This window comes from Oryctolagus cuniculus, chromosome 2 (assembly GCF_051225735.1).
Source record: "Oryctolagus cuniculus isolate XC-2025 breed Fujian yellow rabbit chromosome 2, ASM5122573v1, whole genome shotgun sequence".
Taxonomy (NCBI): Eukaryota; Metazoa; Chordata; class Mammalia; order Lagomorpha; family Leporidae; genus Oryctolagus; species Oryctolagus cuniculus.
Genome location: NC_142868.1, coordinates 164,586,768 through 164,611,223, shown reverse-complemented (window position 1 = coordinate 164,611,223; position 24,456 = coordinate 164,586,768). Strand labels below are relative to the sequence as shown.

At 46.2% G+C, this 24,456-nt stretch overlaps 1 protein-coding gene across 1 annotated transcript in view; it reads right to left on the bottom strand.

Annotated features, from left to right (window-relative positions):
• The window catches only part of LOC149128124 (tRNA (32-2'-O)-methyltransferase regulator THADA-like), a 110,488-nt gene that overhangs the window by 69,567 nt on the left and 16,465 nt on the right, over positions 1–24,456 (bottom strand). The window contains 1 exon segment of the mRNA XM_089326479.1: positions 13,152–13,246. The gene's annotated coding sequence lies outside the window, so the exon portion shown is untranslated.

The following is a 24,456-nucleotide window of genomic DNA, read 5'->3' as shown; positions in this document are numbered from 1 at the left end:
GAGGAGAGGCAGAGAGGGAGAGAGAGGTCTTCCATCTGATGGTTCACTCCCCAGATGGCCACAACAGCCGGAGCTGCGCTGATCCGAAGCCAGGAGCCAGGAGCTTCTTCCAGGTCTCCCATGCGGGTGCAGGGGCCCAAGGACTTGGGCCATCTTCTACTGCTATCCCAGGCCAGAGCAAAGAGCTGGATCAGAAGTGGAGCAGCTGGGGCTCGAACCAGCGCCCATATGGGATGCCAGCGCTTCAGGCCAGGGCATTAACCTGCTGTGCCTCAGCACCCGGCCCCAAACCTTTTTTTTTTTTTAAATGAAATGGGCAAAGGACTTAAATAGGCATTTTTCAAGAGAGGAAATCCAAATGGCCAAGACACCTGAAAAATGCTCAGTATCACTAGCCATCAGGAAAATGCAAATCAAAATGGCTTTCATACAGAAATCAACAAACAACAAATGCTGATGAGGATGTGGGGAAAAAGGTACCCTAATCCACTGCTGGTAGAAATATAAACTGATACAACCACTGTGGAAGACAGTGAATATAAACCTATCATATGACCCAGCCATCCCACTTCTGGGAATTTACCCAAGGGAAATGAAATCAGCATATGAAAGAGTTATCTGTACCCCATGTTTATTGTGGCTCAAATCACAATAGCTAAGAAATGGAATCAACCAAAATGTCCGTCAAATGAAGACTGGATAAAGAAATATGGGATACATACACCATGGAATACTACTAGTTACTAGTTACTACTAATAGTTACTAATTAGTTACTACTAATAGTTACTAGTGGGTAACAAAAAATAAACCGAAATCCTATCATTTTTAATAAATCCTGTCATTTTTAATAAAATGGATGAAACTGGAAAACAGCATACTTAGTGAAATAAGACAGTCCCAAAAGGACAAATACCATATTACATCTGATCTGTGATAACTAATAGAGCACCTAAAAGATAATCTATAGACGTGAAATTGACACTTAAAGATGCAATGACTTTGAACAGCCCTTGTCTTGACTGTTTAGGAACAGTTTTTTCTTCCCCATACTATTTGTTGAACTCTTTACTTAGTATGGAGTTAATCATATGTGTATAGGGCTGGCACTGTGGCATAGCAGGTTAACACCCTGGCCTGAAGCGCTGGCATCCCATATGGGCGCTGGTTCTAGTCCCAGCTGCTCCTCTCCCAATCCAGCTCTCTGCTATGGCCTTGGAAACCAGTGGAAGATGGCCCAAGTCCTTGGGCCCCTGCACCCACGTGGGAGACCTGGAAGAAGCTCCTGGCTCCTGGCTTCGGATCAGCGCAGCTCCAGCCGTTGTGGCCAATTGGGGAATGAACCATCAGATGGAAGACCTCTCTCTCTCTCTCTCTCTCTCTCTCTGCCTCTCTTTTCTCTGTGTAACTCTCTGACTTTTGAATAAATAAAAAAGAATCATATCTGTATAAAGTTAATTGAAAATAGATCTTAGTAAAAAATAAGAATGAGAATAGGAGAGGGAGGAGGAAGAGGAGTAGGAGAGGGGGTGGGAGGGTGGTGGGAAGAATCACTATGTTCCTAAAGTTGTACTTACGAAATGCATGAAGTTCGAATTCCTTAAATAAAAGGTTCCTTAGTGGTGGTGGTCGGGGGGGGGGGGGGGGAGATTTAGGGAAGTCTTTCTCCTGCCTGCAGGAGGAGCATAAGCTCAAAGGACAGGCTGTCAGTCACTCACCTTTGATTTTCTGAGCCACTCACACTGGTTAAGTCTCTTAAAAAAATCAGTATAGGGTAGGTGTTTGGTGTGGTGGTTAAGACTCAGCTTGGGATGCCCACATCCATAGTGGAGGCCTGAGTTTGAGTCTCAGCTCCATTTCCATTCTGACTTCCTGCTAATGCACACCCTGGAGGCAGCAGGTGATGACCCAAGTATTTGAGTCCCTGCCACCCACATGGGACACTTGGAGAGAATTCCAGGTTACTGGTTTTGGCCTGGCACCGTCCCGCTGTTGTGGGCATTTAGGGAGTGAACCAGTAGATGTAAAGTCTATGTCCCTCTGCTTTTTTTTAATCAACACAATCTTAAAATCATGCATGTTAATCTAACTAGCTTTAATGAGAGTATTCTGAAAAATTGGGGGGGATGACATCATTACCACATAATTATGGGTACAGTGGAGTTACACTGTAAGAGAATTTATTTAACTCAGGTGAATTTAAGCACTTAGCAGAGGGGGTAGGGGAGACGGCGAGGGAGGAGGAGCAGAGGATGGGGACAGGAAGGGGGCAGTTGTGCTGTGGCCTCAGACCAGGGGTTCTCAAACTTGAGCAGCTCACCCCCAGAGTTTCTGATTCAGCGACTCTGGGAGAGGACCCCTGCTGCCCCAAGCCTGTGTTCTAAGGAAGTCTCTGCTGTGGCCAGTGCAGGGAACCTGTGCCTCAGACTGCCTGGGATCATTTGTGCCTCTCCCAGTGTAAGCACCTGGCCACGCTGCATGTGCATAATTCCGGGGTCTACTGGTATTTGGTTTTGTGCACCGTGGCCCTAATCTTAAGTCAACCCCTTCCCCTAGTGCTCAGCTAAAGACTGCTCCACAGCACGTGGCCTTCGCTGTTATGTCATATGCTGAACTGGCCAAACAGAAAAGAGTAGGCAGGGAAAATAGAAGACTCTGAGGGGCAGAGATGGCTACGGGCCCCAGTAATCACTGCAAACTTGCTCTCTTTATAAGCAGCCATCAGGACTGAAAAGGCCAAACAAACAAAAACGGTCTCACTCTACAAGGTTAAGTCACCAGGGGGACACTGTGTGCATGGCAAGGTTGCTGACAGTGCCACCATGGAGGGGCGGCTGCACCGAGTCTCAGCAGGCTCTTCCTTCTGCTGGACCATGCACACGCCTTTCCTCCCATGCTTCAAATGTATGAATGAATCTCTCTCCCATATATGGTGCAGGCTCTGGGTTCTCTGAAGTCATTAGGTTGAGAAAAATTTGCAGATCTCCTTGTTACAAAGTTTTCTCTATCCTCCCCCTCTCTCCTAGCTCCTCCACCCACTTTAAAAAAATTGGAGGCAGGAAAACACAAAGCAGATTCCACTTTCAGTGTGCAGGGAGATGGCCTCTGCTTTTCCCATTTCAAAGAACTGTAGCTCTGGTCAGAGATGGGCAGAGATCCAACAAATGTTTTTATCTGAAATGGTTGATAAACTGGTTCTAAAAATAATCACAGATGATAATTTGTACACTCTGTGAATGTTAATGTCCTGTTACGCAATTTCTCTGTTAAAAAATATATTTGTAGAGAAAAGGAAACCATAGGAACTATAACAACAACAACAACAACAAAAATCAACTGATTTAATAAATCTTGGCTTCGCCTTATCGAAGGGAAATTCCATTCTTCTATTTAATCCTCTGCCCCTCCCAGTAAACTGTAATCCTGACCCCAAGGGCCCTTCCAATTACAAATACGCAGAAGGAGCCGTGGAAGGGTCTGGAGACTAACCTTGGTCTCACTCTCAACTGGGACTGGGTGTTTATTTCTTGTCCACTTCTGATTCCAGTTCTCAGAGCCCCTTCATCCCTGCTTACACAGGTGTGGCCCCCATTCCGCCCCCGGCTTTGAAAACTCCCCTCTTCCCTTGCCCCCAGCAAAAGCTCCAAGACATGCAGGCTTCAAGCACTGCAGCCCTCAGAGGAAGGAGAACGTGTTGTAGAGAATACGACATACGACTTGGAGGCGACCTGTCAAGTCAAAACATAAAAACAAGCAAGGCTGGCTTGGGAGACAGCAAGTGGGAAGAGTTCTCAAGGGACGTGGGATGGCTCAAGATGAGCTCACCAGACGCTGGGCGGGACCACCATCTCCCACTTCTTCCCTCCACCCACTATGCTATCCCAGCCTTTGCCCAACACAGGGAGGAAGTCAGGAAATAACAGGACAAACACATGGCAAGCCAAAGACACAAAGTTACTTCTAAGCATATGCTGCTTTTGGATCTTTAGTGAATTTGTCTGAAGGACAAGGCTGGGGATCAGAAATCTCCCCACCCTGGCTGGTACGCTAGGCAGCTCCCCCCTGCATTTAACCTCTTAGCCACAAAGGACCTGGCGCTTTTCTGCCCCCCTCAGGCAATGGGATCCAGAGTAATAGTCATCTAAGCCTCAGCAGGTGGCTGGGAAGACTCCTTTACGTAACTGGGGCTTATCTCTTCTGCCTCATCTGCTATAGGAGAGAGGCTAGAACCACTCAGCCCAATCCCTTTCCAGTGCCACGATGTAGAGCTCTGGAAATGTGCCTGACTTGGGGGCCACTCTGTAAGAAACAGAATATAAGGCTGAAGACATTCCTTGCACCCAGTGGACTTTGGGCCAGCACCACCAAGAGTACCGCTGCAAGGTACAGTACAGCTGGCAAAGACCAACAAAATCTAGCTGGACTACCAGGGACTGCTGAATGGAAACAAAATGTGATCTCTATACAATGGAATATAATTCAGTCATATAAAGGGAAAAAGTGCTGATTCATGCTACACCATGGAGGAACCCTCAGAACATGTCAAGTGAAAGATCCAGACATGAAAGGCTACAAAAGGGTGTTTCCACCTACAGGAAGTATCTAGAATAGGCTTTCAAAATCTACCTGCATAACAATGTAATTGACATGGGCAACTGGTTTCAGATGATTTGTGATGAGGGGCAGGGGGTGGAGAAAGGCAGCAGTACACAAAATTGGTGAAGTACCTTCTTCACTCATTTGAATGGCATTTTACTCCTGGATGGAATGTGGGTGAGAAGGATTCATGACATGGTCTGTCACAGATGTAGACACTCAGTCCAACTGTCACGCTATTACGAGGCCCTTGACTTTGTCACAGAGAGGGGCTAGTGGGCCAGAGGCCAGGAAACCTTGAGCTTGTCACCGACCAACTGTATGACCTTGGGCAAGTCACTTAATTGCTAGTTTCCATTCTACCTACAGATCAAATGATCTCAAACTCTGAAATTCTAAGAATTGTGGGCCTATGTAGTCAGCACTAGGCTTAAAATTAACAAGGAGTAAACACCATGTTAACCCAGCAATCTAATAACACACCCTGCATTCTTCTGCCTTCCGAAAGCCAGCTAGGAATCATCTGCTTATTTTAGGAGCTCACTGCTCCCTGGGAAAGATACTTTTGGCAAAAGCCAAGAGTTCAGATGACAGTCCCAATATTTTGGAGAAAACCAACTAATTTATTGACAACAAAGCTTGTATTTTTTTTTCCTCCTGAAATTTTATAGCTGCAAGCTCAGAAATACAAAGTCGCCAGAAGACTCTAAAAATACGCTATCAGTTCTCTTTTATCTCCCACCCAGAGCTGAGAGAATAGCAGCAACTGTGTCATATTAAACACATCTGCATCCAACGCCGATAAAAGTGCATGACCGAGGAACAGATAAGAATTGTTTTCAATTTGTTCAGATGGATTTGGTTAAATTTAACCCAATTAGACCACATAATCAAAGCAGGTGTTTGTAAGTTGCCAGTGTTTTTATTCTTTGTAATTGTTTGGCTGGATTTCCCAGGAACTAGGTAAAGGAAGTTAATATGTCATAAAAGTCACTGACCTTTTATTTATTCATGTCACACATATATCATTCATGTTAGGCCATACAAATACAAGGCATTGTTGAATACCTCTCACAGGTTTTACCATTTAACCATTATCGACATCTAAGCTGGCCAGTGGGAGGGCTTGTATTAGCTCACGTCTGTGACATAAATACAGCAGTACTAAATGACTGCCTGTCTTCTAATCCCCTGCACATCCATACACAGCACACTGACTCGGCCTTCAGACTGTTTAGGGATTCTAATTCATTCTGAAAAGCTGGTCACTTTTAAGGCATTTAGAAGAAAAATAATAACAATAATAAAAGTTGCATTCCAGTTAAAACAAAATGTTTATTGCACTTGGCAGAGTGATGAGCTCTGAACTATAAATCCCAACTCACAAAAAAACCACAAAACGCAGTCACCGGCAGCCTGGTACTGGGAAGTGTTTTGTGCAGCGGCCATAGGTCCCCTTGCAAAGGGGAAAAGGGCAGATGGCCACTCTCTCTTTCTAGTAACATGCTCCAGTCCCGGGCGGGCTCCTGCATTATCCTACATACCCTTGGATGAGAGACAACCGCGGGTAGGAAAGGGCCATAGATGCCTGGAGAGGATCCCTCTCTGGCAGCCCTGGGTGTCTGCAGTGGGGCAGAAGCCTGCGAAGCTGAGTCCCCGGAGGGTCTGGGGCTCTCCTCAGAGAAGGTGGCTGGTCTTTCCTGACTCCAGTCCTGCTGGTGCATGGCTGAAGAGCTCAGGCCCTGCTCCTCAGTCCACAGGAGACACTGGCCAGTCCTCTGTGCCCTGGCTGTCTCATGTCTCGAGGGCCTCCTTCGTTAGCACAGTACTTGGCAGAGTTGAATGCTCAGTAAATGTGCGTCATTAGTATTCATCCTCTACAGGGAAGATGATGGCAGAAATAAGGCTTCCTACAAATGGGGGCGTACTGGGCGGCCTATGGACATTTCAGGGGCAGGGAAGCAGCTGTCCTCGAGGGAGCCAGACAACTCCTTTTCCACTGAAAGCATTTCTATGCAACTGTCACTGTGTCATTTCTTTATTTCTTTTGGGTTACCTAATACTCTTCAAGATTCATATTTCAATAGATTATAATACATATAATTATAAAAGAATCAGGCTGCATGAAATTTGTAAAATGCCGACTAGGAAAGGAAAAACTCACTCACAAACCCACCAGGACGGCTTAAAATGAGCCTTAAAGTGCTAGTGGGTAGGGTATTTATTTCAATACGTAGAGAAAGAAAATGGTCAGTTCAATAGCTGTGAAGAACACGAGAGCCGAGGGGTGTGGGCGCAGGGAGACACAGGAAGTCCGCCTCTCAGAGGGAAAGGGCTAAGTACTTAGGTCTCCTTCAGTAAGGAGATATTTCAACGGAAAAAATTTCCCATCTGAGAGCACATCACTGAAGATGGTTTAAAATTAGAATTGAAGCTCATGGCTGGCGTGGCCCCGCCTGGGCCCGTGATACAGCTCCGAGTCCTTGGGGCAGCACCCGCCTGCTTCCTCATCCCCCCAACCCCAACTGGAGGCTGTAATTTTCCTTCCAGCAGGAAACTGAGATATACTAATGATGACAGCTGGATTCTGAAGAGGAAAAAGAATACAGGGACAGAGAGTCCTTGTGGGCTTAAATCACTTTAAAACTCCAAACAAAACCTCCAGATTTGGAATTTTTAAAACCTAGTTAATGGCTGAGGAAACCTCAAATGATTGGGAAGTCCTGAGATAAAAGTTTGAATTACACAAAACACATCATTATCTTAAGCTTTTCTAATCATCTTCTCTGCCTTTCTCCTTCACTGTCTCTCGGCTTGTTTATGCCCCCAGCCCAGCAGTGTGGCTCTAAGACATTTCAGAGGTAGGAAGCGCCTGCCAAGGTCACTTACAGAATAGCATTCCAAGAGGCCGGGGGCAGATCCTCCTCCACCTAAAAAAGCTGCCCTGAAATTGCTATTTCATTGCTTTTAAAATAATCCCTTTCAAGATTCATAACTGCATTGAATATTCAAATAGATGCAAATACACATATGAATGGAACAGAGTTACACTGCATAAAGTTAATAAAATGGAAAGCAAGAGAAGGAAACCTCTCCATCGCCTGACCATTCTAAACGACTATTTTTAGCATCGTGCTGCTTTTAATTCAAGTCTGGTCCTCCACTCTCCACCCCCGACCCACCTCCTGAACTCCTAGTGTCAGTTCATCACAGTACCAGGGAAAATCTCTCTGATACTCAGTGAATGAAATTTCAGCTCATTCTTTCCCAGCAACAACAGGAACTTGGCTCCACAAGGGTCCTAGGCATCCTACGAGGATGAGGGCAGAGAAAGGAATGTCACCTTGTTTTAAAAATGATATGATCCTGGGGCCCATGTGTGGCCCGGCAATGAAGATGCCAGTTAAGATGCCCGGAGTCCTGTATCAGAATGCCTGGTTCGGCCTCACTTCTCATCACACTTGCCTGGCCTTGGACCCAGCACTCCCTTCAGCCTGGTGCAGTTCCCTGAAGGCTGTGTGATGTGTGCCCCTACGGCCTTGGCAGTGTTCTTCCCTCTGTCTGTACCACAGACTTCCTCCTTGCCCACCTGGTGGATCCCCCTTGTCCATCGTCCAAATCTGCTCAACACCTCCTCCTGCATGAAGCCCTCCCTATCCCTCAAGTAGAAATGCCCGTTCTTTTTCTTTAGTGCCTCAAGTGTGTCTCAGACCTGCTTCCTTCTAGTATCTGTAGCCCCTTACTGAATTAATTCTAAGTCCAAGACACATTCATCTCTACCGCTGGACACAGGCATGCAACATATATCTGATGCTAGCATGGCTAATGAAGGGAGCAATAAATGAAAAAGATGATCTTTTTCCAGATCGGAGAGGCAGAAGCATCCCTAACCCCGCGGACTCCTGACCACCTATGCACAGCAGGTAATTCCTTCTGCCTAAGGACGCTGAAGAACATGAGGGCAACTGTAAAGGGAAGGGATTGAGACCCATTCTGCCAGGCTGCAGGTGATGGGATTAGAAGTGTGCTTTCTAACTAATGATGGTGACAACAGTAATCATTATTATACTGATAGTATAAATAGTAGTTAATATTTATTGAGCACTACCTCTGTACCACGTGAAGCACATATAGGGCTTTACGTGTACAAAGGGACAACAGCTCTCACACACAGATTCTACTATTATCCCTGTTAACATTTGAGAAGAAAGTGTCTCAACGAGGTTAAGTGACTTGCCCAACATCACAAAGTAAATGGCAGATCTAGCATTCAAACCCAGGGATCTAGCTGCACTCTCTATGAGGCATTCTAAAATGTCTGCACTGTCTAAAAGGCATTGACTATGGCCTTTGTGAGCCAATAATGGGGGCTATTATATACATATTTACAATATATGCATGATATAAACATGTCATTTGAATTCAGAAAATGAATCCCCATCTGATTGATATGTGAGTGGAAATAAGACTTGTATCTTGATAACAACTGCTACTGTTCTAAAAACAGGCAAACTGTGCATTTCAATCAATCAGCTAATAACTAACCTGTATTTATAAAAGATTTAATTTAGGGGCCAGTGCTGTGGCATGGTGGGTAAAGCCGCCACCTGCAGTACCAGCATCCCATATGGGTGCCAGTTTGAGTCCTGGCTGCTCCACTTCCTATTCAGCTCTCTGCTATGGCCTGGGAAAGCAGCAAAAGGTGACCCAATGCTAAGGAACCTATACACATGTGGGAGACCCAGAAGAAGCTCCTGGCTCCTGATTTTGGATCAGTGCAGCTCTGGCCGTTGTGGCCAATTAGGGGAAGACCTCTCTCTCTCTCTCTCTTTCTCTCTCTCTCTGCCCCTCCTTCTCTCTGTGTAACTCTTTCAAATAAAATAAATAAATCTTTTAAAAAAAGATTTAATTTATTTGAAAGCCAAAGTGACAGAGAGAGGGTAAGACAGAGATCATCCTTCTGCTGATTCACTCCCTAAATGCCTACAATAGCTTGGGGCTCAGCCAGGCTGAAGCCAGGAGCCCAGAGCGCCATTCTGGTCTCCCATGTGTGTTGCAGAGATATCATGTTCTGCCTTCCCAGGTGTGTTAGCAGGGGGCTCCATTGGAAGTGGAGTAACTGTGACCCGAATTGGTGCTTGGCCATAGCAGCAGCTTAACCTGCTGCAGCACAATGCCCCCATAACCAACCCACTCAACAAGGGCCTGCTGTGTGCTTAGTTGCAAACAAGGAATTTAAGACATGGCCTATTCTTTCAATGAGCTTACAAGGTAAAACTGTAATATCATGACATTATTTTAAAAAATAATTCTATTTATTTGAAAGGAAAGGCAGAGAGAGAGAGAGAGAGAGAGAGAGAGAGAGAGAGAGAGAGAATGCAATCCAGGTCCTCAACCTGCTGCCTCCCGGGATGCGCATAAGCAAGAGGCTGGAATTGAGAATGGAGTCGGCACTGAACTCAGGCACTCCAATACAGGAAGTGGTGTCCCGAGCAGATTCTTAACCACTAGGGCAAATGTCTGCCCCACAACATTACTTTGAAAGTATACTGAGAACTATCTATCTAGGTAAGTCATCCACTTCTCAAACTGACTTTGGAAATGATTTATGACACACCAAGAATAGATTTCACTACTTTAAGCTCACAGTTTATTTTTTATCCCAAACAGTGTTATCCATCCTAATTAACCTTTTATTTGACACTTGGTTAGTTCTACAAATCTACTCTGTCCTCAAAGGAGGAGACTTTGCTACCACTGTGTGTAGATGTTGTCTATGAATGTGAACACTCACGTAGACAGATGCACAGACACACACCCACGGAGCCTGTGGTTTACCAGGGCAATACCCAAAGGACTGGACAAAATCAGTGCTCCCAAAAGGAATATAATAGGAGCCAGATATGTAAAGACAATTTTCTAGTGGCCACATTTTTTTCATTATCACTAACATTACTTGAAGGTAACTTTTTGGGTTTTGTGACAAGTCATGAAAAATTTTTCAAATCTCTCCATTTGTCAAAATTAAATTCATATATTTCAAGACAATTTTATGTTTTTCTTTCCATTCTAGTAGCTACATTTTCAAAAGTGAAACAGGTAAATTTTTAATAATATATTCTTAAGCTTAATCTAATGTCAGGGGTTGGTGCCGTGGCTCACTTGGTTAATCTTCCGCCTGTGGCACCGGCATCCATGTGGGCGCCGGGTTCTAGTCCCTGTTGCTCCTCTTCCAGTCCAGCTCTCTGCTGTGGCCCTGGAGGGCAGTGGAGGATGGCCCAAGTACTTGGGTTCCTGTACCCGCATGGGAGACCAGGAAGAGGCACCAGTCTCCTGGCTTTGGATCAACACAGCGCCGGCCGTAGCGGCCATTTGGGGAGTGAACCAGTGGAAGGAAGACCTTTCTCTCTATCTCTCTCCCTCACTGCCTATATTTAATAAAAGAAAAAAAAATCTAATGTCAAAATATTAACATTCCATTATATAATCAGTATAAAAGTTTCAAGAACTTTTACTTTTTTCATATTAAGTCTTTGAAATCCGGTGCATATGTGTACACATACATACTTTAAGATTTATTAATTTATTTGAAAGGCAGAGTTACACATAGAGGGACAGAAAGAGCATGAGATTTTCCATCTGCTGGTTCACTCCTCAAATGGCTGTAATGGGTCTCCCACATGGGTGGTGGGGGCCCAAGGACTGGGCTATCCTTTGCTGCTTTCCCAGGCACATAAGCAGGGAGCTGGATTGAAGTAGAGCAGCTGGGACTCAAAAGAGTGAGTGCCCATATGGCTTAACCCACTGTACTACAACACTGGCCCCAATCTAGTGCACATTTTCTACTTACAGCACATCTCAATTTGGACCAGTCACATGCTAAGATCCATGGATGGCAACTGGCTGCCATACTAGACAGAGCAGGACAAAACAGCTATGGCAGTCCTACTAGAAGAAGGGGCTTTGTGCCCCATTCCCCTCATGCCTTACTCTGCAAAGCAAAGAGGAGCAATACACTGATAAAGTTCAGTTTGGAAGAAAGGATGTTTCAAAAAAGCCAAAGCCATCCTCATGGAGCCCAGCTCATCAACAGAGGATAGACGTTGTGGGAGAGAGAAGGTACTTTACATTTAAGGATAACCCAGAATGGTAGTACTAAATAAGCTAGGAACTCCATTCCAACAGACTAATGATTACAGTCAACCACAGAACTCTGAGGAGCCCAGCGAATTCTGTCACGGCCAAGGCCCTTTTAGGTATGGATGCAGGGAATAATACTAAACCACGTGGAATGTTGCAGCTGAAATACAGAAACGGTGAAAGTCTAAGACAACCTATGCAGCAGTGTCTACTTTATCATCTCTAGACCCCAGGCACTCCACTGCAAAGTGGCTACAGCTCAGGCCCCTGATAGCCAGGGGAACCTGCAATTTATGGTGCAAACTTGGATACTCTCCAGAGTAAAAGGGGGCACCATTAATAATGACGCTGGGATAAAAGGCATAAACTGGGACTGTTTATAGCTATAAAGTTATACGATCCTATTCTACCAAACGGATGCAACAGCTCTGCCTCTCCAGGGACCCGGAGCTGGTGAAAGTCTAGCATATTCTTATTATCCCTGCATGGCCACAGGGGCTTTGTGGGCTAACACACAACGATCTGGGTGAGATGGTTTCGCACCCCTGCCCCCCGCCCCCTGCAAAGCAGTTCAAATTGGTTTGAATTTGGGAACGGGGTTCCATATGGACAGAGCTGGACGTTGACAGCCTGAACGTATTTACTGAAGACAACAAATCACTGACAGACTAAATGTAACAGAGGAATGGCCTGGCCTGCTTGTACTCAGAATCCGACTTTGTAATTGTAGCCTCCTTTAGACAGGCCTAATCAATTAGAAGAGGCTGATTTTAACCAGTTGCAGGCTCATTACCCTGCATTCCAGTTTGTGTTGATGAAAATCAGTTTCAGTCTGTGGCCTGGAACTCATGTACAGCACTTCCTGCGGCCTCTTATATAAACACATCAAAAAAATTTTTATTTGGAGTTGCCCTTCTACCTTAAAACGAAAACAAAAAAACACCCACTTTGTGACTCATGATCAAAATAGAGCAGTTGTAAGGGGAGCTGGGGCCCATCTTCAGAAACATACACGACCAGGACCCACGTATGAAGCTGCAGCTGGAGGTGGATCTGAAGAGCGCCTCCAGCACCGAATCCATACAACAGAGCAGTACGGATCCTCAGTTACCGAGTGAGGAGCTTTCCAAGGAAATGCATAAGAGGAACAAGTCAAGGTCTCAGAAACGCAGAGGATGTCCGATTACAGCTCCGTCTCTTCCCTGGATGACCAACAGAATCAAACGGGAGAGCGCCAAGTACACAGGGACACGTTTCCTTGAGAAGCTTCTCTGAGGACCCACGTGACAGTCGGTCTAATTCGGATGTGAGGCTGTTCTTATAAAAGAAGTCGGGGGAGCCTGTGGTGGGGTTGTGCAAAGCCCCACCTCCATTTCCAAGACCTGCAACCACTCCAGAATAGCACTGTGAATCATACCTGGCTGCTGGCCCTGTGTGGGTTTGTCGAGGCAGCAAGTCAACAGGAAGAGAATATCAATATACACGGCTCTGGTCACCAAACATGGGTTTTGCCTAGAAAGGTAAGGAACAGAAAATCAATCCACAGGAAGGAGAAAATAGGCATTTTCCAGGCAGGCAAAGTATGAGCCTTTGGCAGTTACGACCAATACTAAAAAAGATGGATGGTCATGGATGGCAGGAAAGCCAGCAACTCGAGAGAGACAGAAACCTCACTGTGCATGGTGGAGGCCAGGGGCCACGTGTGGACAAAGCAGACACAACTCTGCTCCAGCTCTGAATGGGAGACATGGGAACGGAGATCCTCCCCGGTTAGTTGAAAACAAGGTGGGGTGGGGGAGCCCATATTTTAATGTTCCCTTCTTATGTGATGAAAATCTGGGGAAGAAACATTGGTCATGAACATTGTTAGCATTTTGGAGAAAGAAAATGCATCCATATATGGAAAACTGCATCTGCAGACTTAACCAGCGGAACAACAAACACACACAGAGTAAGAAACACTGGGGCTCACATCCTCTTCCCAGTAAGCGATATGTTTTCTTCATTCAGTGAACCAAGCAGCTTATTCTACTCTTTGAATCACGTGGCGGAAAGAGTGAGTGGGCTGGAATCTGGGGGTCTGCACACAAAAGGAAGAACTCAAGGCCTTTCATACAAGGACACAGCTGAAGGGGCCTGGCCCTGAGTCTCAGTTCATATCGACCATGAAAGGGGCTAATCTTGCTGGCGGGTTAGTAACCCAGCAGGGCAGGAAAACCAGAGGGACAGGCCCGGGTCTGAGTGCTGGCTTTGTCACCTGTTACCTCTGTGTCCCGAACCAGATTCCTGACTTGTAACGTGGGACCTACCCGGTCACCCTGCTGTGAATCGCTATGCGAGTTCAGAGAGGCATAGCCCACTGGAAAGGCACCTCTGGGGGCCTGCCCAGGGCAGAGGCTGTAGAAGCGCTCCTCCCGGGCCTCCTCGACTTCCCCCATCAGACCGGGTGTGGCACTGAAACCAGCGCGAGTGTTCTGGCTGTGGCTGTTCACATGGCTCCATCCGTAAACCCACCCTTCTCATTCCCCGAACACCAACAGTTTCATCATTCTCCAAAGCTCAGTCCCACCTCTGTCCTGGACTGCCCATTTCCTAGAACTGAGGCCCCAACAAGAAAAGTGTGGATTCTTTTGATCTGAAGCAAAACTCTCTAGTGTCAAGATCTCTGTGTAGCTGACCTGTCCCACATCAGCCCCTTAGACTTGCTTCGCCTACGGGATATGCTCACTCTGACTACCGAGTGAACTGCGTCTTCATGAGTATACCTTGGGTCTGGCCCAACTTCGTACCTATGCCTAGCTATTTTTTTTTTAAAGATTTATTTTAAAGATTTTATTTTTTTAAAGATTTACTTGAAAGTCAGAGTTACACAGAGAGAAAAGGAGAGCAGAGGGAGAGAGAGAAGGGTCTTCTGTCTGCTGGTTCACTCCCCAGTTGGCCGCAATGGCTGGAGCTGTGCTGATCCGAAGCCAGGAGCCAGGAGCTTCCTCCAGGTCTCCCACATGGACGCAGGGGCCCAAGGACTTGGGCCATCTTCTACTGCTTTCCCAGGCCATAGCACCATAGCAGAGAGCTGGATTGAAAATGGAGCAGCCAGGGCTCAAACTGGCATCTACATGGGATGCCAGCACTGCAGGTGGCAGCTTTACCCAGTCTGCCACAGCGCCAGCCCCTATGCCTAGCTACTTTTAAAAATAATTTTAGGGGCTGGTGCTGTGGTGTCGCGAGTAAAGCTGCCACCTACAGTACCAGCATCCCACATGGGCACTGGTTTGTGTCCTGGCTGCTCCACTTCCGATTCAGCTCTCTGCTAAGGCCTAGGAAAGCAGAAGATGGCCCAAGTCCTTTGGCCCCTGCACCCGTGTGAGAGACCCTGAAGAGGCTCCTGGTACCTGGCTTTGGATCGGTGCAGCTCCAGCTATTGTGGCAATCTGGGGAGTGAACCAGTAGATGGAAGACCTCTTTCTCTCTCCCTCTCTCTCTGCCTCTGCGTCTCTGTAACTCTGCCTTTCAAATAAATAATAACTTAAAATAAAAATAAAAATATTTTTAAAAAGGTAACATACATGGTACAAAAATAATCCAAGCAGTACAAAAGGGCATGCAGTGACAATGAAGTCTCTTTCCTGCCCAGTCCGTTTCTCCAGGGCTGCCATCACTACAAGAACTGCTTTCTACTATACCCTTCTGGGTACAATCTTTTCATCTAGTAGCATCTACCTCTGGCTACCCAGTTGCATAAATGGTGGTTTACTATGTACTGCATTCTGAGCATGACACTTTCCCATCGATAGATTCTGGATACCACTGAGTCCAGTACATAGCGTTTTACTGCATTTTCTTAACAGGTATTAACTGTTCCATTTCATAGTTGTACCCGTCCCCAATTGACAAAATTCAGATTGTTTAAGACACTTTTGCTTTCAAAAACAGTGCTGTAAGAAACATAGTTCTCATCAGTTTTGTGCATATTGATGTGTACTCAGGTAAAATTCCAAGAAGCTCAATCGCTGAATCATGGTATTTGCACTTTTCAATTTTTCATTGACTTTGACAAGATGTACTCCAGAGGTTGTACCAGTTTATATCTCCACCAAAAGTGTCTAAGAATTCCAGTTTCCCTGAGACCTGAAACTGACACAAATGTCAAACTTTCTGACCTTCACCAAGATGGTAAGTACAAAATAGTATCTTGGGGCTGGCAACAGGTTAAACTGCTGCTTGCCATACCCTAGCAATGGTTCAAATTCTGGCTACTCTGCTTCCAACCTAGCTCCCTGCTGCCTGGGAAAGCAGAAGATGGCTCTGGCATTTGGGCACCCGTCACTCACATGGGAAACTGGGATGGAATTCCTGGCTCCTGGTTTCAGCTTGGCCCAGTTCCAGCCATTGAGGTCATTTTGGGTAGTAAACCAGAGAATAGAAGATCTCTCTTTTCTCTCTGTCACTCTGCCTTTCAAATAAATCTTTAAAAAAAAAAACCTTATCATTTAAAATTGCAATTATATTAACAGTGAGGCATGCTTTTTAAAAAAGTTTATTTTGGCATGGGAGTTGCGGCACAGCAGTTCAGGCCGCCACCTAGGACACCTGCATCCTATATCAGAGTGCCTGGAATGCAGTCCCATCTCCACTTCCAATCCATCTTCCTGCTAATGCACCTGGGAGGCAGCAGACGATGGTTCAAGTACTTGGGTTCCTGCCACCCACATGGGAAATGCAGATGGAGTTACTGGCTCCTGACTTTTGGTCTGGCCCAGCCTTAGCTTTGTAGGCATTTGGGGAGTGAATCAGCAGACGGAAGATTTTCCTTCTTTCTCTGTCTCTCCAAATCTGTCACTCTGCTTTTTTAAATCAATAAAAAAAAAAAAAAAGATATTTCAATTTTCTATTCTGTGAACTGTGTTCAAATCTGTTGTTGGTCTTTTCCATACCAATTTGTAGTCTCTCCTTTTTTTTTTTTTTAAAGTTTATTTATTTGAAAGGCAGAGTAACAGAAAGAGAAAGAGAGAGAGAGAGAGAGAGATCTGCCATTTGCCGCTTCACTCCCCAAATGCCTGCAACAGCCAGAGTTTGGTCAGGCTGACGTCAGGAACTAGAAACTCCATTTGGGTCTCCTATAAGGGTAGCAGGAATGCTAGTAGTTGAGCCATCATCCACTGCTTTCCAGGTACATTAGAAGGGAGCTGGATTGGAAGCAGAGCTGCTGGGACTTGAACTGGACCCAATATGAGATGAAGGCATCCCATGCAATGGCTTAAAATACTATGGTACGATGCCTTCCCCCATATATCTTTTGAATAATATTTTTTGCAATTTAGAAATGTTTAGTTCTATATAAATACTTTAATATTTTTATGTCTTCTGGGTTTTATGTCATACTTACAAAGTCCAACTCCCCTCTAAGATTTTATTTCTCATATTTTCTTCCTGTTTTTTTTTTTTTTAAAGATCTATTTATTTATTTGAGAGGCAGAGTTGCAGATAGAGAGAGGGAAATACTGAGAGAGTAAACCATCCCCTGGTTCACTCCCCAAATGGCTGCAACAGCTGGAGCTGTGCTGATCTGAAGCCAGAAGCCAGGCGCTTCCTCCAGGTCTCCCATTTGGGTACAGGGGCCCAAGCACTTGGGCCATCTTCTCCTGCCTTGCCAGGCCATAGCAGAGAGTTGGAGGAGCAGCTGGGACATGAACCGGCGCCTGTAAGGGATGCCAGCACCGCAGGCAGCATGCCACAGTGCTGGCCCCTCATATTTTGTTTCTTCAAAATTCCATTTCATGTTTAAACTTTTATCTATTTGATATATGTTTTGCTTTTTAATTTATTATTTTTAACATAACTTCCTGTTGTGACTCTTCCATCCACAATGGAAAGCCCCACAGTCTACAAAAACTTCTATAATGATATCATTCCCCATTCCAGGACTTCCACTGTTTAACAAAATTGAGAGCTCCCCTTGCCAAAGAAAGGGCCATTCATGGAAGGCTGAGGGCTGGCCCTGGGGCAGAGACATCACTGTGTGGCAGGCCATCCAGCACAGGGCTGGGCACATGGCCCAGGACAGCAGACCAAGTGCCTCCTGTGCATCCAGCTTTAACCTAGGTGTGGGGAGGAGATGATGACATACTTCCAAGAATTCTGTCTAGGTACAAAGGAAAAAACAAAAGTCAAGCTTTGGAACAGGATGTAGGAGTTAAGAAAAAAACCATTAGGGTAGACTGGAGAAATGGAGATGTAATTCCACTGGGCAATGTCAGATGGGAGAGTCTAACGCACAAAGCCCATCAGGGAAGGTATCTTGAGAGGGTCACAGATGTGGGTAGAAATTCACTTGGGCTTGCCTAGGGATCTGGGGAGCCCTGCTTGGGACAATTAGAGAATGCACTGAGAGTAGGGACAAATGAAGGCTCTCAAGAGATGGGCTGCTTTGTGCTCACTGGGTGCTCCTTAGGGTACCACTCACTGAACTCTGACAGGACTTCTTTGCCCCACTGTTCCTCTGTAGAGCCATCAAGAACGCCATGGGGAAGTTTTTGGGGAAACTGGCTTGCCTTTCAAGTCTGATGAGCAGCCTCATCTCCACAACATTTTTAGCCATGTTAACATCTTTTTAAAAATTTTCTTATTTTTTTAAAGATTTGAGTTTTTTTATTTATTTGAAGGCAGAGAGACAGAGAAAGGGAGACATAGAGTAAAATTTGATCTGCTGGTTTACTCCCAGATAGCCTCAACAGCCAGGGCTGGGCCAGGCCAAATCAACGAGTGCAGAACTCCATCCTGGGCAGCAGAAGCCTAAGCACTTGGCCTGTCTTCTGCTGCCTTCCCACGCACATTCACAGGAAGCAGGACTGGAAGCACTGCAGCCCACATCTGAACTGGTGCTCTTGATAAGCGATGCTGATATTCCAAGTGGTAGTTGAACCTGCTGCGCCACACCACCAGCCCCTTTATAAAAAGTGTTTAAATGAACAGAGGGCAGCCTGGCAATCTTCAGAGCCCCTGGTCCTGCATCTTCCCTAGAGCTGCGAAGATTGATGGCCTTCCTGGCCTCCTGGGACACTTCGGGGACCACTCTGACTATTCCTGTGTCCATGAGGCTTGGGGCCAAGTCTGAAGTTGTCAAGGAGATCATGGGAGATCGATTCCAGGAGACAGGATTTGATGCTGCAAAGGAGTCTACCCATGGCTTCTTCAAGACACCTCAGAGAGAAAATTGGGCCTGGAGCCTACCGGTCACGGCTCTGCCCTGAGGACAGCCACACAGCAGCCCTGTCTGGAGTCCCAGAGTTGGGCTTTACTCTGGACTGGCTTCTGAGTCAGGAAAATAATTTTTTTTCTTCCTTTTTCTCTTGCAATTACTTTGGTGTTTGTTCTGACTTGGAAACGGTACACTGTGAGTTCAGGGTGAGCCAGAGGTTTGTTCTTGGTCCGTCAAGCTACTTTGATGATGGGAATAAAATCCCAAGAAACAGCAAGCCAGCTGGACAGGAAACCAAGCCACAGGGTTTTGGTGGGCTTGGGGATTTTTCTTCCACCCCCAAATGGAAAAATCCTGGCATGGGGCATGGTAATGAAGATTTATAGTGCTCAAAAAAAAAAAAAAAAAAAAAAATCCCAAGTGGTCAGGGTCTAACAGATGGACTGAAAAACAGCATAACAGTGGTTTCTAGAAGGAGTCTCAGGTACTGTGAAGGCTATGGTTATACATAGAAAGTGAAATGAAGCACTTATTAAGAATCTTGCTTTTTTCCACTCTTTGTACCCTTTGTCCATTGACGAATACCCACCTGAGAACCTGATTAATATGTTTGTGCCTTGGGAAATCTCTGAACTTCATTAAACCTCCTGCCCTCTCTCCTGGAAGCTGGGGGGAAGCAGAAGCAGGGCAGAAAGAGCAGCGCTTCCCAGACATGTCCACAAAGGCCCTAGTGTCTAGAGGACAGCGGGAGCTCCTGGGAAGTCTGTGATAAATTATTCACTTCTCCTGTCCCTTCCGGAATCCCAGTGGCTGCAGATCTTTTTAACTGAAGCCTATTCATTCAGAAAACACTGATTAAGAAGTTACTGAAAGCCAGGAATAGTGGCAGGGTTTGGAAATATGAAGATGAAATGATTTAGTGACATGGTCACTGCCCTCAAGGAACTTAGAGTCTTGAATAGTGTTGTTCAAACCGCAGGTTATGATCTGTTGAGTTGGTTATGAAATCAGCTAGTGGGTGGCAACCAGCAAAAAAGGGAGCAAGGAAAGATGAGAGGGACGGAGGGAAAAAAAGCGAAAAGAGGAATGGAGACAGGAAAAATACATAACCAGAGTATAACACAGTGGTAAGGATAAGCACTGTTTCATTAACGTGTTTATTATATAGAGAGTTTCAATAAAGTCCTTGCCCAAAATGAATTGTTAATGTTATCACTGATATGACATAAAAAATTAATGAAATGAAACAATTTTAAGTAAAACTGGTTTGTTCCTTTTTCCTTTTCCTTTCCAAGTAATAAGCCATTCTATAAGGTTATGCTTGGTATCAGAAATGTTGGTGAATATGCTGAAAGCTAACGTTCCCGACGTTAGGCACACTAAATCTTGAGTAAATTCCCTCTCTGCTGCATTTTCCCCCCAGACAGTTCACATCTTACATAGATATCACCAATATTTCAAATGGGGCAAGATTCCATGTATATGTGTATACACAGATAGACACATCTACATTAGCCCACATGTCAAAGGGATTCCTTATGAGTGGCTACCAAAAACAAAAACAACCAAAATCCTTGAAAGCTGGGCAGGCCATTGCCTTAGCTATTAAGATGCTGCTTGGGACGCCTGCATCCCATGTTGGGGTGCCTGGGTTTGATTCCCAGCTCTGCTCCTGATTCCAGCTCCCTGCTCATGTGTACCTTGGGAGGCATTAGGCGATGGTTCAAGTAGCTGGGTCCCTGTCATCCATGTGGGAGACTTGGAATGAGTCCTGGGTTCCAGATTTGGCCTGGCCCAACCCTGGCCAGGCAACTGGGATCTTGGTCTACCTTCACATTAAAAAAATAAGCAAAATAAACTTGAAAGCTATTAGTTTAGCAGAAGAAAAACACAGCTAGTTATACTGAAGTATGCTGGGTGTCTCAAAGGAGAGGTCGAGAGAGTAACAGGAAGGAGAGTGGGAGAGAGGACTACAGCTGAGGGGCTGGGGAGCCTGGGAGGCAGCACACGGGCACAGACACCTCGGCCCAGGAAGCAGCACCTCCAAAGACTTGGGCACGTGGTACGTTTCGAGAATAAAAAGTGCCAAGGTGATGTGGTTGAGGGGGAAGTAGCAAGAAATGATAGAGGGTAGGAGAACATGGGGCCCTGGGGGGGCACCTTAGGAGAGAACTTTAAAAGCTCCAAAAGCTTCAAAGGATGGAAAGCTCCAGTGGGACCCCATCAGCTCAAGTCACACTGGAGAGTTTGAGTCCCCACTCGATACTACAAAACCTTGGTGGGTTGCCTGGAAGAAGACAGACGACTCACTTTGGATAAACTAAGCCCTGCCATCTTCAGATGCTGGAAACAGTTATTCTGGCCTTTTTTTTTTTTTTTTTTTTAAGTTTTATGTATTTATTTGAAAGGTAAAGCCAGAGAGAGAGAGAGAGGGAGGGAGGGAGAGAGAGAGAGGAGGAGGAATCTTTCTTCCACTGATTCACTACCCAAATGCTTGCAAAAGTCAAGGCTGGGCCAGGCCAAAGTCAGGAGTAAGGAACTGCGTCTGGGTCTCCCATGCAGGTAGCAGGGACCCAAGCACTTAAGCCATCATCCACTGTATTCCCAGGCATATTAGTAGGAAGCTGGATTGGAAGCAGAGGAGACAAGACTGGAACTAATACCCCAATATGATAGACAAGTATCCCATTGGGCTGCTTAACCTGTTGTACTATAATACTCGCCCCAGCTGTTCTGGCTTTAGGCCGTCAGTGTCAGTTAAGGACTCTAAATCAAGAAACCTGGTCTGGACTTCAACAGTGATGGTTCCCAGGGAACTACTTCCAAAGCACCCTGATTAGAACCATGGCTTATCTCCATTCATCTAGAAGTGCTGACTGACCACCATGGGGGGCACCCTTCCCTAGGAAGGAGGAGACAAAGGTTTGGCCTTGCCAAGCTTGCTGTCTTGGGGGCAGGGGTGGCGGGCTGTATGTGAAGAGCAACAAAACACACAGCAAACAATCAAAGGCAATGTCACCGAAGTGGGGTCTGGAGACAAGAAAGGATTTGGCCTGGTGAAAAGAAAGAGAAGGAATTCCAGAAAATCAAACAGGTGCAGCTGACAGCTCTGAGGTCCATCACAGCCCACCTGGCGGGGCTCTTTCTCTCGTCCTGGGCCATACACAGCAGCTCAGCTCATTTTTGTTATCAGACATAAGGAGTAAGAGGCTCCAGCAGCTTCCTGCCCCAGGCCTGGCAGCGACATTTATGAAGCAACATCCTAGAGACCCCCCAGAGGCAGGCCCACCACAGGCTGGTGAGAAGAAAACCAGACAAAGAGGCTGAGAAGTCAGGAGAGGGCAGGCAGGCGAGGAGTGGGCGTGAGCCAAAGGCAGGAGGAAGGAGAGTCGAAGACTAGGAGAGAGAAAATGGTAAAAGGAGAGGGAGAAGAGTCCTGCTAAGATCCCTCCACGTGACACATGTCCAGCCACACCAGGCCCTTCCTTTGAAACTCACTTCAAAGCCTGTCTCTAGGAAACACTCCTTGACCATCCAACTTGATGCTGCATTTGACCTTCCTCTGCTCTCCCGGAGACCCCGCTGGCGCTCTCTGTAGTCCTGGCAGCGCCCGTCTGCAAGGCAGCAGTGGCTGTCCGCAGAGCAGACGCCGCCTCTCCTTGCATTTGTCTAGAAAAGGAAGAGCTGCTGTGCTTAGGAAGTGCTCCTTTGATGCAGACCACACCAAGCCGTAGAAATGTGGAAGTGTAAATTAAATAAAAAGAATCCCCCCCCCCTTCTGATTTCCCCCCGCCTCCAGCCAAGCAACCATCACACGGCATTCCTGGAGAAACAATAGGGGATTTGTTTAAACTAAAATGCCAAATGGCTGTGAACTGCAGAATATGTATTTTTAAACAAGTTATTTCCCCCACTGGAACAGGGAGAATTCAGATGTGCATACGGGGTCAGCCGCCAGCAGCACACAGGGCCTGGCTGCTCTCCAGGCCTGTGGCTTACCTGGCCCCGGCTGGGCAGGTGTGATGCGGAGCTGGTTTTCGATGGCATGCTGCAGCACCCAGCCAGCCTTTGCTGGTACGGAGCTTTGCAAGTGCTAGTGCTCACCTGCAAGTATCCACTGCCCTGTAGCCCTCTACTTGGATTTGCCTGTTAAAGTGAAGCTGTCCTCAGGACCCTGCTCTGGAGGTTGACCAATTCCTAGGGAATTCTTGCTGCACTGCCATGCACACAGTGAGCGACCATGAGCTGTGACTCTACCCAGAAAAGGAGCGGAGGCCTCAGCCATGCACTACCACAGCACAATGGGCTTCCCTTAGGCAGGGATCTGTAAAAGCAGAGGGCCTCTGCCACTTTCCCAGCGTCCCAGGGAGGCAACTGGTAGCCTGCACAGAGCACTGGGGTCCCCTTCTCAAGTGGAGGCCGAAGCCACAGTCTCCCCTGGGAATGCTGGCGCTCGAGAGGAAGCCGGCAACCCCAACCCCGTGGCTTCGCCTTTCCCTCCAGCCAGGCTCACCTGCCCTTCCAGAGAACCCCCAGGGCGTCCCCACACTCCAGAGGCCCTCGTATTTTTCCATCGCTCTATTAGGCATCTTTTTCTCATTAATGTACTAACACTCCAGCTATGTGCAGGGAATGATGAAAAAGAGACCTTGTGTGGGGCTTGGGATTTGTTCAAAGCCTGGGGAAACTGTGTTAGAGGCTGTATGTTTTTTATTCCTTTTATGAGAGATGCATGTTTCCCTCCCTCTGTGACTTGTTTAAAAGTAAAGTTTAATATGCTGCCAGAGAAATTGCTGGTTAATAACTTAATAAGCTATGTGCTAGGAATTATGGGAGAAAAGTAGTATCCAAGAAAACTTTTATTGTACAGTTTGGAGTTTGGAGCTTGGAGGATCTATAGCTTCAATTATGATACAGAGTACCAACAGAAGCCCCCTTTCTTTTCAAACTGTGCTTCTCTCTAGAAGCATAAAGAAGGAAAAATAAGTGAGGTGAACGAAAACTTCTGGATATTGCATGAAAAGTCTGTATACAGTATAAGGTGAGACTTTTTTTTTTTTAAGATTTATTGTATTTATTTGCAAGGCAGAGTTGAGAGAGAGAGAGAGAGACAGAGAGAGAGAGAGAGAGAGAGAGAGAGATCTTCCATTCACCGATTCACTCTCTAAATGGGCATAACAGCCAGGACTGGGCCAGGCTGAAGCTAGGAACCAGAACCTTCATCCAGGTCTCTCACGTGAGTGCAGGGGCGCAGAGACTTGGGACATTCTCAGCTACTTTCCCAGGCACATTAGCAGGGAGGTGGATTGGAAGTGGAGCAGCTGGGACTCAAACCAGTGCCCATATGGGATACCGGTGCTGCAGGCTGTGGCTTTACCCATTACGCCACAGTGCCGGTCCCCAAGGTGAGAATTTCTAGCAGCACAGTCAACAGACCCGTGACCTTGTGAACAGGGCAGAGCACACACTTGAAAATTAGCCTTGGCAAGGGTAATAACAATATCAACTGAATTGCATTAAAAGT